Source organism: Desmodus rotundus, chromosome 8 (assembly GCF_022682495.2).
Source record: "Desmodus rotundus isolate HL8 chromosome 8, HLdesRot8A.1, whole genome shotgun sequence".
Lineage (NCBI taxonomy): Eukaryota > Metazoa > Chordata > Mammalia > Chiroptera > Phyllostomidae > Desmodus > Desmodus rotundus.
The window spans coordinates 71,729,513-71,738,537 of record NC_071394.1 but is presented as its reverse complement, the minus strand read 5'-3'; the positions used below and the strand labels follow the sequence as shown (position 1 = coordinate 71,738,537).

At 37.3% G+C, this 9,025-nt stretch overlaps 1 pseudogene; it reads right to left on the bottom strand.

The window, feature by feature from the left end:
* Positions 1 to 349: 349 nt before the first annotated feature.
* On the bottom strand, positions 350 to 1,522 carry LOC112301100 (ectonucleotide pyrophosphatase/phosphodiesterase family member 3 pseudogene; annotated as a pseudogene).
* Between the last annotated feature and the right edge of the window lie 7,503 nt (positions 1,523 to 9,025).

The window sequence follows — 9,025 nt, the reverse complement described above, 5'->3', positions numbered from 1 at the left end:
AAGCATTGCCTTCATTGACTGGGGAGCCATGTCAGTTGCAATAAATCAGGTAATTTTGTTTCTTCCTCAAGTACTGTTTATAAATGATTGTCATGCCTAGAAATAACAACTTTCACCAGGAGAAGCCAAATCATAGGAAAATATTCTAGAATGATTGATTACTGGATTGAACTTCAGACTTTAGCCCTACATGTAGACAGGCAAGCATCAGGTACTGGAAATTTCATAGTGTCATCAATAAAGTCACATTCTCAACTCATGGCATTCATGTGGAACGTATTATTGGGAAAGAAATAATCTGTTAAAACAATGACTGTGTAGCCTGAGAAATTTCAACTCACAGTGGGTTTCACCTTTCTTCGATCCAAACAGATTCTGGTTTATGTCCAGGGCAACTCTCCACATTGGTAGGGCAGTGAGGGTTGATGAAGGGTAGGACATTCAGCCGCCCAGGGCAGGCGTCAGGGGTGTAGCTCTTATTTTTAAAACTAGTCAGCACCACAAAGTAGTATATTGGGATGGGAACACTGTTGTTGACTATGTATTCTGTAATTTCATTGGGATCATCAAAATGACCATCATAATTATAATTACTGGTCCACTAACATTTACTCCATTTCTTTCCATGACATGTTCTACAAGAACACTGTGGAAGTAATCTAATATTTTTGTGAATGCTTCATACATCAGGGCCAAATTACTTCAGAAGTTCTATTTTTTGAAGGAGGACAGAGGAAGCTGTGGGTGATATTCTTGTGTGGTAAACAGAAGGAACATTTCTGGCTCTCAGAAGGAGCAACCCTGACATCAGCGCACAGACAGTTTGGGACAGTGGGAGGAAAAAGTGATGTGTCTATGGGTTTGGGGACTATATATGAGCTCCACATAGGCATCCTGATAGCTTTTCTAAATCCACTAGTATATTCCCTGTGATAAAGGAGGCAGTGTCCCTTGTTCTTCTGCATAACCCTGGGCCTCTCACATGGCAAATTTAGTTTCTCTGTGACTGTTATTTCATCTTGAATGAGGTTTAGCATTTGATTCACCCATTCTACAGCAATATTGTTTTGTACCTCAGAGCACAAACAATCTAGAGTATCTGCGGACGATGGAAGAGTAAAGCCACAAACAGAAAACTTGGACACTTACTCTGCATGGGATGGCTCATAAAAAGGCATCTCCAGAAGATGGTTTAAACTACCATGGGTACCATTGTTCAGTGTTGGCTGAATGTATAGAAGATCACACATTAGGTTACAGACTTCAATATTGTCAAATATTACAGAGACTAAGTCTTCTCTTTAAAACTGGGTCCATGTGCCAACATGGTAGCCTCCATGGTCTTAAACATATTGTCAAAACCATGGTCACCTCCTCCACAGAGTGAACTTGATTTACTCCTCACAGCCTCCCATTGTCAATCCATCAAAAGATGAACTTTGTCAATTCTGACATTTTTGGCAAAGTGTAGTTGTTTTGGCAAATCAGGATTCAAATAAGGTATGAAATGCTGATCAGGTTTTCAACACTAATCTGGGAAGCAATTTATCTGCCCTTCCATTCTAAATGATAGCTTTTCTGGATAGAGTAATCTTGGATATAAGTTCTTGCCTTTCGTGACTTTGAATACTTCTTCCAGCCCCTTCCTGTCTGTAAGGTTTCTATTGATAAATCAGTTGATAGTCTTATGGGAACTCCTTTGAGGGTAACTCTCTCCTTTTCTCTTGTTGCTTTTAAGATTCTTTCCTTACCTTTAATCCTGGGTAATGTCATTATGATGTGCCTTGGTGTGTGCTTCCTTGGGTCCAGCTTCTTTGGGACTCTCTGAGCTTCCTGAACTTCCTGGAAGTCTATTTCCTTTGCCAGATTGAGGAAGTTCTCCTTCATTATGTTTTCAAATAAGTTTTTAATTTCTTGCTCTTCCTCTTCTTCTTCTGGCACCCCTATGATTAAAATGTTGCAATGTTTAAAGTTGTCCTGGAGGTTCCTAAGCCTCTCCTCATTTTTAGGAATTCTTGTTTCCTCATTCTGTTCCAGTTGAATATTTATTTTTTCTTTCTGCTCCAAATCATTCATTTGAGTCCCAGTTTCCTTCCTTTCACTATTGATTCCCTGTTTTTTCTTTATTTCACTTTTCATAGCCTTCACTTTCCCCTCTATTTTGCAACCATACTCAACCATTTCTGTGAGCATCCTGATTACCAGTGTTTTGAACTCTCCATCTGATAGGTTGGCTTTCTCTTCATCATTTAGTTCTATTTTTGGAGTTTTGATCTGTTCCTTCATTTGGGCAATATTTCTTTGTCTCTGTACACCTATTATATTGTAAGGAGTGGTGCCTTAGATATTCTCCAGAGTGGGGCAAGCCACGTCCCTGTGTTGTGGCACTGTATGTGGGGGAGGGGTCAGAGAGGGAACAGTGCCATTTGCTTGGCTCTCTGCCAGCTTTCTGTCACTTCCCCCCTACCCACAAGCCAATTGGGCCCTTCTGGTTCTGATTCCCAGGTGGGTGGGTTTGTGTGCATTCTAGGACCCTGTGGGTCTCTGCAACAAACTCTCCAAAGAGGCTGGGAGTTTTTGTTGCCACTGCACCCCCACCTGCTTTTATAGCCAGAGGTTTTGAGGATTTCTTTTCCCACACTGGAACCCTCAGTTGCGTGGCCTGTCTCACCCCCCCAGTTGTTCTTCCTGGTTTATCCGCACACAAATGTGGGACTGCCTGGTTCTCCAACTGCTGCTTTGCCATGCATCATCTCCACCCCAGCTGCCTGTCTCCATCCCTCCTACCAATCTGAATAAATGTTTCTTCTTTAACTCTTTGGTTGTTGGACTTCCATATAGTTTGATTTTCTGGCAGTTCTCATTATATTTTTTGTTTTTAAATTTGTTGTTGTCCTTTTTGTTGTGGAAGGATGCAAAGTGTATCTACCTTTGCTTCCAGCGTGGCCAGAAGTTGAAAAGCCAATACAATTTTTAAGCTCCGTTTTTTGTTAGCAACAGTTTTTCACTACATGCTTCCTCTTCTTGCTTGTCTGCTATGCAGAGTCTTGCTCCTCTACCACTGCAAATGTTTCATCAGTCTGACTCTAGTCATCATTGACATGAGCAAATCATAAGCAAATTAAGGTATTGGGGCATCTGTTAATAAGAAATGTTGGACAAAGGCATTTGGGGTGGGATGGAGAAGGAATGAGAACCAGAGGAAGAAGTGCTACGCCCTTGCTTCCTTCAGTTTCAAGCTACTTTCTCCTATGATCTAATGGCATTTTTCACTATTTCCATGCCTGCTACGACTTCTATTAAAAAAATCAAGGAGTTTTGCTTCATTTGATGGCCTTTGGCCATATGAGTATATGTGAGTTTTAAACTCACTCTCCTCTTTAACTGATTTTCCTTTCTTCTTTATAATTTTTCCTTTCTCAGTGTGTAGCCCTTTGTCATTAGAATGATAATCATACTAATAGCAGGAATGTAATTTCCCATAATGCTAATAGTAGCTGTGTGCATACACACACCTAGGTTATTCTTAGATTCATTTACACTCTGACTTCATCTCATATTTAAATACAGCAGGTGTTTATCTCCATTAGGAAATGTTTGTTGAGCCCCTCCAGGGAGCCCGGGGCTGGCCCTTGGTGCCACTGGATTATTCAGGGCAGATTCAAAGATGTGGAAATACTTTCCCCCCCTTAAGATCCAGGCATATAAATTTTATTTCATGTTTTCAGATGTTGTAAGTGACTTCTGCACACTTGAAATTCTCTGAGCTGTGTTTTTTAAGACAGACAAACTAAACTGTATTAACTCGAGTTATTGAATGGTGTCCTGTTTTGAAGGTGGTGTTCTGCCTCATAAGGTCACTTATAGGGATTCTCTTTGTACAGCCCTTAGATGAAAAGAAGAGATGGTAATTATATAAGTACTCTGGGATTTTTTCTGAAGGTCTTCAGTAGCCTAAGAATGCAACATTACTCTTCACAGTGTCCCTATGATAAAGGTGGAATTCAGTGGTACAAGAAAGTTAAGCAAATTCCTCAAAATGGATTATATGTATGGTAATAGTCACACCTTAGTTTTAAACCACACTTTCAAGTTTAAAAAGTGCTTTCTAACATCCTTATTTTTTGAGATATAGTCTGAAGTATTTAGCATAAAATGGAATAAAGTATGCAATTTATTTAGAAGAATTCATCCAAAATAACACAATACAAGTATACAAAGTATAAACCATTGTAAAATCTCCAAAAGAAAAACAACAAAAGTACCTCCTTATGGTTCATCTTGTTGGGACTTCATAAAAGCCCAATGAAATTGTAACAACAGAAAGTCACCCTAATTTATTGATGAGGCTAATATGATGAAGAAATGTGAACTGCTCAAGGTCACATGGTTAATAGCTGATTCAGTTTGGACCAGAATTCAGGTTTTCTAATTCCAAAAATAGTGTCTTTTTTCTCTTTCTTAAATGGCAGGTTATTCCCTGACAATTACTATTAGATTCCCAACTGTTTGAGCTATGGACCAACCTTCTGATGTCTGGATTGATAAAATTTTTAATTCAAATACTGCCTGGACTAATCAGATCGATTACCCAAGGTAAAATTTAGGATATGTCCAAACTATTCAGCAAAAACTTTAAACATGTTTATTGTCCTATCTATTACATGTCTTAAATTTGGAAGGTTAACACAGTGTTAAGAGGTGAGTTTTTGGAATAAATTAGACTATCAGGGTTACCCTGGGTAAGTTGTTTATCTTCTCATGACTTCAACAGCTCATCACCATAATGTAGGTGATAGATCCCTCCTCTTCATAGGCTTGTTGTGAGTATTAAATGAGATATCGTATATAGAGTGTTCAACTTAGTGCCTCTTATGGTGTAAAAGTTCAGTAAGTATTATTACTTAAATACACAGTTATTAATCGTTAGCATAATATATTTCCATTAAATTAAACCTCAGCCAGTACACTTGTAAAATTTATAATGGCTGTAAAATTAAAATCTCTACTTAAAAAGGAAAATACTATAGTCCATATGAGAAATGGCTAAAACAGGTGTGCTTTGGTCATTGTAATCTGGGCATGTCCACTAGGACACCAGATACCAGAATAGAAAAAAATAGAGTCTGGAGTCATGCCATTCATCTTACCTGGAGTTAAGAGCAATGGAGAAAAAATATCATGATAACTACAGATAATGTGATTTAAGCTTATAGGTAGTAAAAATCTATGGTTTCGAAAAATTACTGGAAAATTTAAGAGGAGCAAACTGGAATGATCAGCAACCATGAAAAGATGCCTATGGTCATGAATATTCACAGCGTAAGTTAAAGTAACAATAAGATACTACTTTACCTAACAGGTTGAGAAGAAAATTATTTAAAGTTATAATACCAGTTGTCTGTAGGGATGCACAGAAAAAAATCTTGTATATTTAACTGGAAATGCCATTCTAATAATGTCCATGAAAAATAAATTGTGTATATGGTTCACACCAACAAACGCATTTTGGTAATCTGTCTCATGGATATAAAAGCACCAGTATGCAGTTCTGTAAGTGTAAAGACATATATTGCACTATTGTTTATAGCAGCAAGAAGCTGGAACCAATGAATAGCTAATATTTATGGCACGTCCACGCCATGTAATGCGTTCATTAAAAAGAATGGATTAGTGCTCCTCTTGCAGTTGACTTGGGAGGGTTTCCAAGAGCATTATGAGCCAAAAGAGTAAGATACAAAGACAGGTGTACCATATGTTCACATTTTAGTAAAGCTAACAATATACGTGTGTGTGTGTGTGTTTCATATTTGGGTAGCTGAGCATTAAGGAAAGTAAAGAAAAATGCAAATGAGAGTGTTAAGAAGACTATGGTGTGCAAGAGGCAAGCAAAAAAAAATTAATTACACCAGAAAGAAAATATACACTAATATACACACACCAGTAAATAGGATATAAAGTATATGCTATTTATGTAAAACTGTGGCATATGTATGCTGTGTATATGTTTTATATATGTATGAAGAAATTAGAGGGGAAAATTCTATATGAATTAATTAACTTGTTGGAAGTTAATAGAATATATAATAAAGAAAGTGCAGTGTAATTTGCATGGCATGATGTTATATTTTTAAAAAGCAAATGAATAGATAAAACCCAAGTATGTGTGCACATATGTGTGTATTTTACATATTCAATCACAGTGCAGCAAACTTTAGGCTAAATTGAGTTGGTTGCCTGTTTTTGTAAATAAACTCTTGTGGGACAGCCACACCTATTTGTGTGTTGTCTATAGCTACTTCCTTGATACCATGGCAGAGTGGAGAAATTGTAGCAGAGACCATATTGCCAGCAAAGTCTGAAATATTTGCTATCTAGGCCTTTATAGAAAAAGTTTCTTGACCTATGGTACACATGACTGTATATATTCACATAAGCAACAAGAGAGGTAAGAATGTACACCACCCTGTTACTGTTGGTTATATCAGGAGCAGGACTGAATGGGCATGAGGGAATAATCACTAGCTTTTGTTATACTTCTTACCACATGCATATTACTTTCATAAGTTGAAAACCAGTAAAGATCTCTTAATATGTAACAGTTCAAGCAACTAATTCTCTGAAGAATTGGGGGAATGCTTCACAAAGAATGTAATTTTGGAATTATGTCTCAAAAGACAAGTCTATGTTGGTCAGGTCCAGAAGGGAATTGCTCGTGCAGAACTGAACAGTTCAACAGAAGTCATGAAAGAGAACTCATAGCTCATTCACAGAGTAAGAAGAATTTGGGCATGGCCCAAGAATAAGGTTGCAAAGAATGTAGGAAGATGGGGAGCAGTAGGTCCAGTAGCCAAAGATATGTGCGAAATTTATTATAAGTTGCCCTGCTCTTCAGAAGGTGACATTGGTGCTTTGAATTTTGTTATATCATCAACAAGGAGGCATCTCAGGGTTTTAAAAGGAATGAATATCCTGATATCTGTGTTTCATAAAGCTGTCTCTGGCATGTATGTGATGATTTATTGAGTAGTAAAATGGGTAGAAAAACAGACAAGCTATATGTAACTTTTTCATGTACACAAGGCATTTCAATAAAAATAATGAAGAAGGAAATGATAGCAGCCAACAATTATAATTATGTATTACACATAATATATAACTCTAACTATATTAACTAATTTAAGCTCTCTAACTATATTAACTCATTAATTCCTCACATTAATTACATACACACACATTTTACAGATGAGAAAACTGAGAAACACAGAGGTTGAGTAACTTGGCCAAAGTCACAGAATAAGTTAAGTGCACAGTCAGAATTTGAACACTGACAGTTTGGCACTAGTCTATACTCCCAAGTATTATATTCTTCCATCCAAAATGAGTTAAGCAATTATTTCCTGAACAAACATTTATTTATCTCCCCCCATGTACCAGGTAGTGTGCAAGGAGATCGGGATACAGAACTTATTCTGTAAGAGCTCTATCCTAGTCTAATGCTAGGCCTGCAGGTGGATTGTTTGGAGAGGGTGATGCTGTGTCCCATTGACATGAGGGAGTGTTCCATGGTTGGTGAAATATGCCTGTCATGGCTGAGTGACATGGTATGGGCAACCCAAGATTGTTCACCTCTTAATAGCAATGGCTAAGGTGGATTCCATGAAAGGCACAGCAATCAAAGTCAGCAGAACTTGTCCTGTTTGGAATGGCTGCCTGAGGGGATTTGGGTGGTATGTCTGTATTTCCGTGTGAACTTTTATCAGATTCTGCCCCTCCCCACTGTACTCATCCAATTGTCCTGCTGGTTCATTAAGTCAGTTCCCCAGCAGTCTAGGTCACTGCTTGGAAATGCAGACTCCAGGATTTATTATTGCTGTCTCCCAGCAAACACATGAAATTCACTTTAGTTCAAACCACCCAAGCATGACAACTCTAATAATGATGTTTTAATAGTGTCTACTGTGTTAAAGTTTTTTGAAATCTGATATCTGACATGAGCTAATATAAGCAATATCACAAGTCCCCAGTTTTTAATAAAACAGTTTCTTAAATGAGGAACTCAGTTATACTGTACTGATAAAACCTAATGATTTCTAAAATGACGTTTCACTGCAATATTTATAATTTCATTGTTAACCAAGACTCTATTGTGGTATTTCAGAATATAAGCAATAATATTCCTCAGTCTAAGTACATTGAATTCACCTCAGAAAATTTAGGTAACTAATTATCCGAAACTACTCAGGCGGCGACTGTTTTCTTCCTGTATGATTACACTGTAATGTAAGATTTCTCTGTAATGAAACAAAAATAATCCAAATTCTTTACTCAGTACTCTAACTGGCTAGTTTAAAAATTGCTGTTAGGCTACTTGCAAATTTGTGTGCAAGTAGCGAGTATTCAGGTTAGGCTTAAAAAGGTTGACATTGTTTGGGGTAACAGATGTGTGCTTACATAGTTTTAAGTGAAACCAAGCCTCAAAGAGGCTCAATAAACAAATGACAATGTTTGGAAAAGAAAGAAGCTTGTTCCCTTTGATAGGGTGCATGGAATTTAACCAACCTGTGTTTATAATTACTGTCTGGTTTGGTTAGTGCAAAAGAATCTACTTGATACTCACTTATAAATAAACAAAATAGATCTATTTTTCTATTCTGCAGCCGGCCGGCTGGAGTTTATTTTTCTTTTTCTTTTTTATTGACCACAGACCACTTACTTGATGTCCAAATTATTTTGTTCTATTTTAAACATTATTCTGATTTGAGGGTTGTTTTCCCTTTAATCCTTGGTCTGACCTATAAAGATGACACCTTCTCCCATATTTCAAATCATCCCCTCCCCCCATTAAAACTATAAATTACTACACATAGTCAGTTGTTCACATGTGGACTTTTGGCTGGATACCAAAGCTGGGTTTTTTTTGTTTTGGTTTGGTTTGGTTTGGTCTGGTATTTTGCAAGCTTGGATAAAGAGCAAGTTGCTACTACCCAGCTGATTGTAAAAAACATCAAATGAACACTGTCAA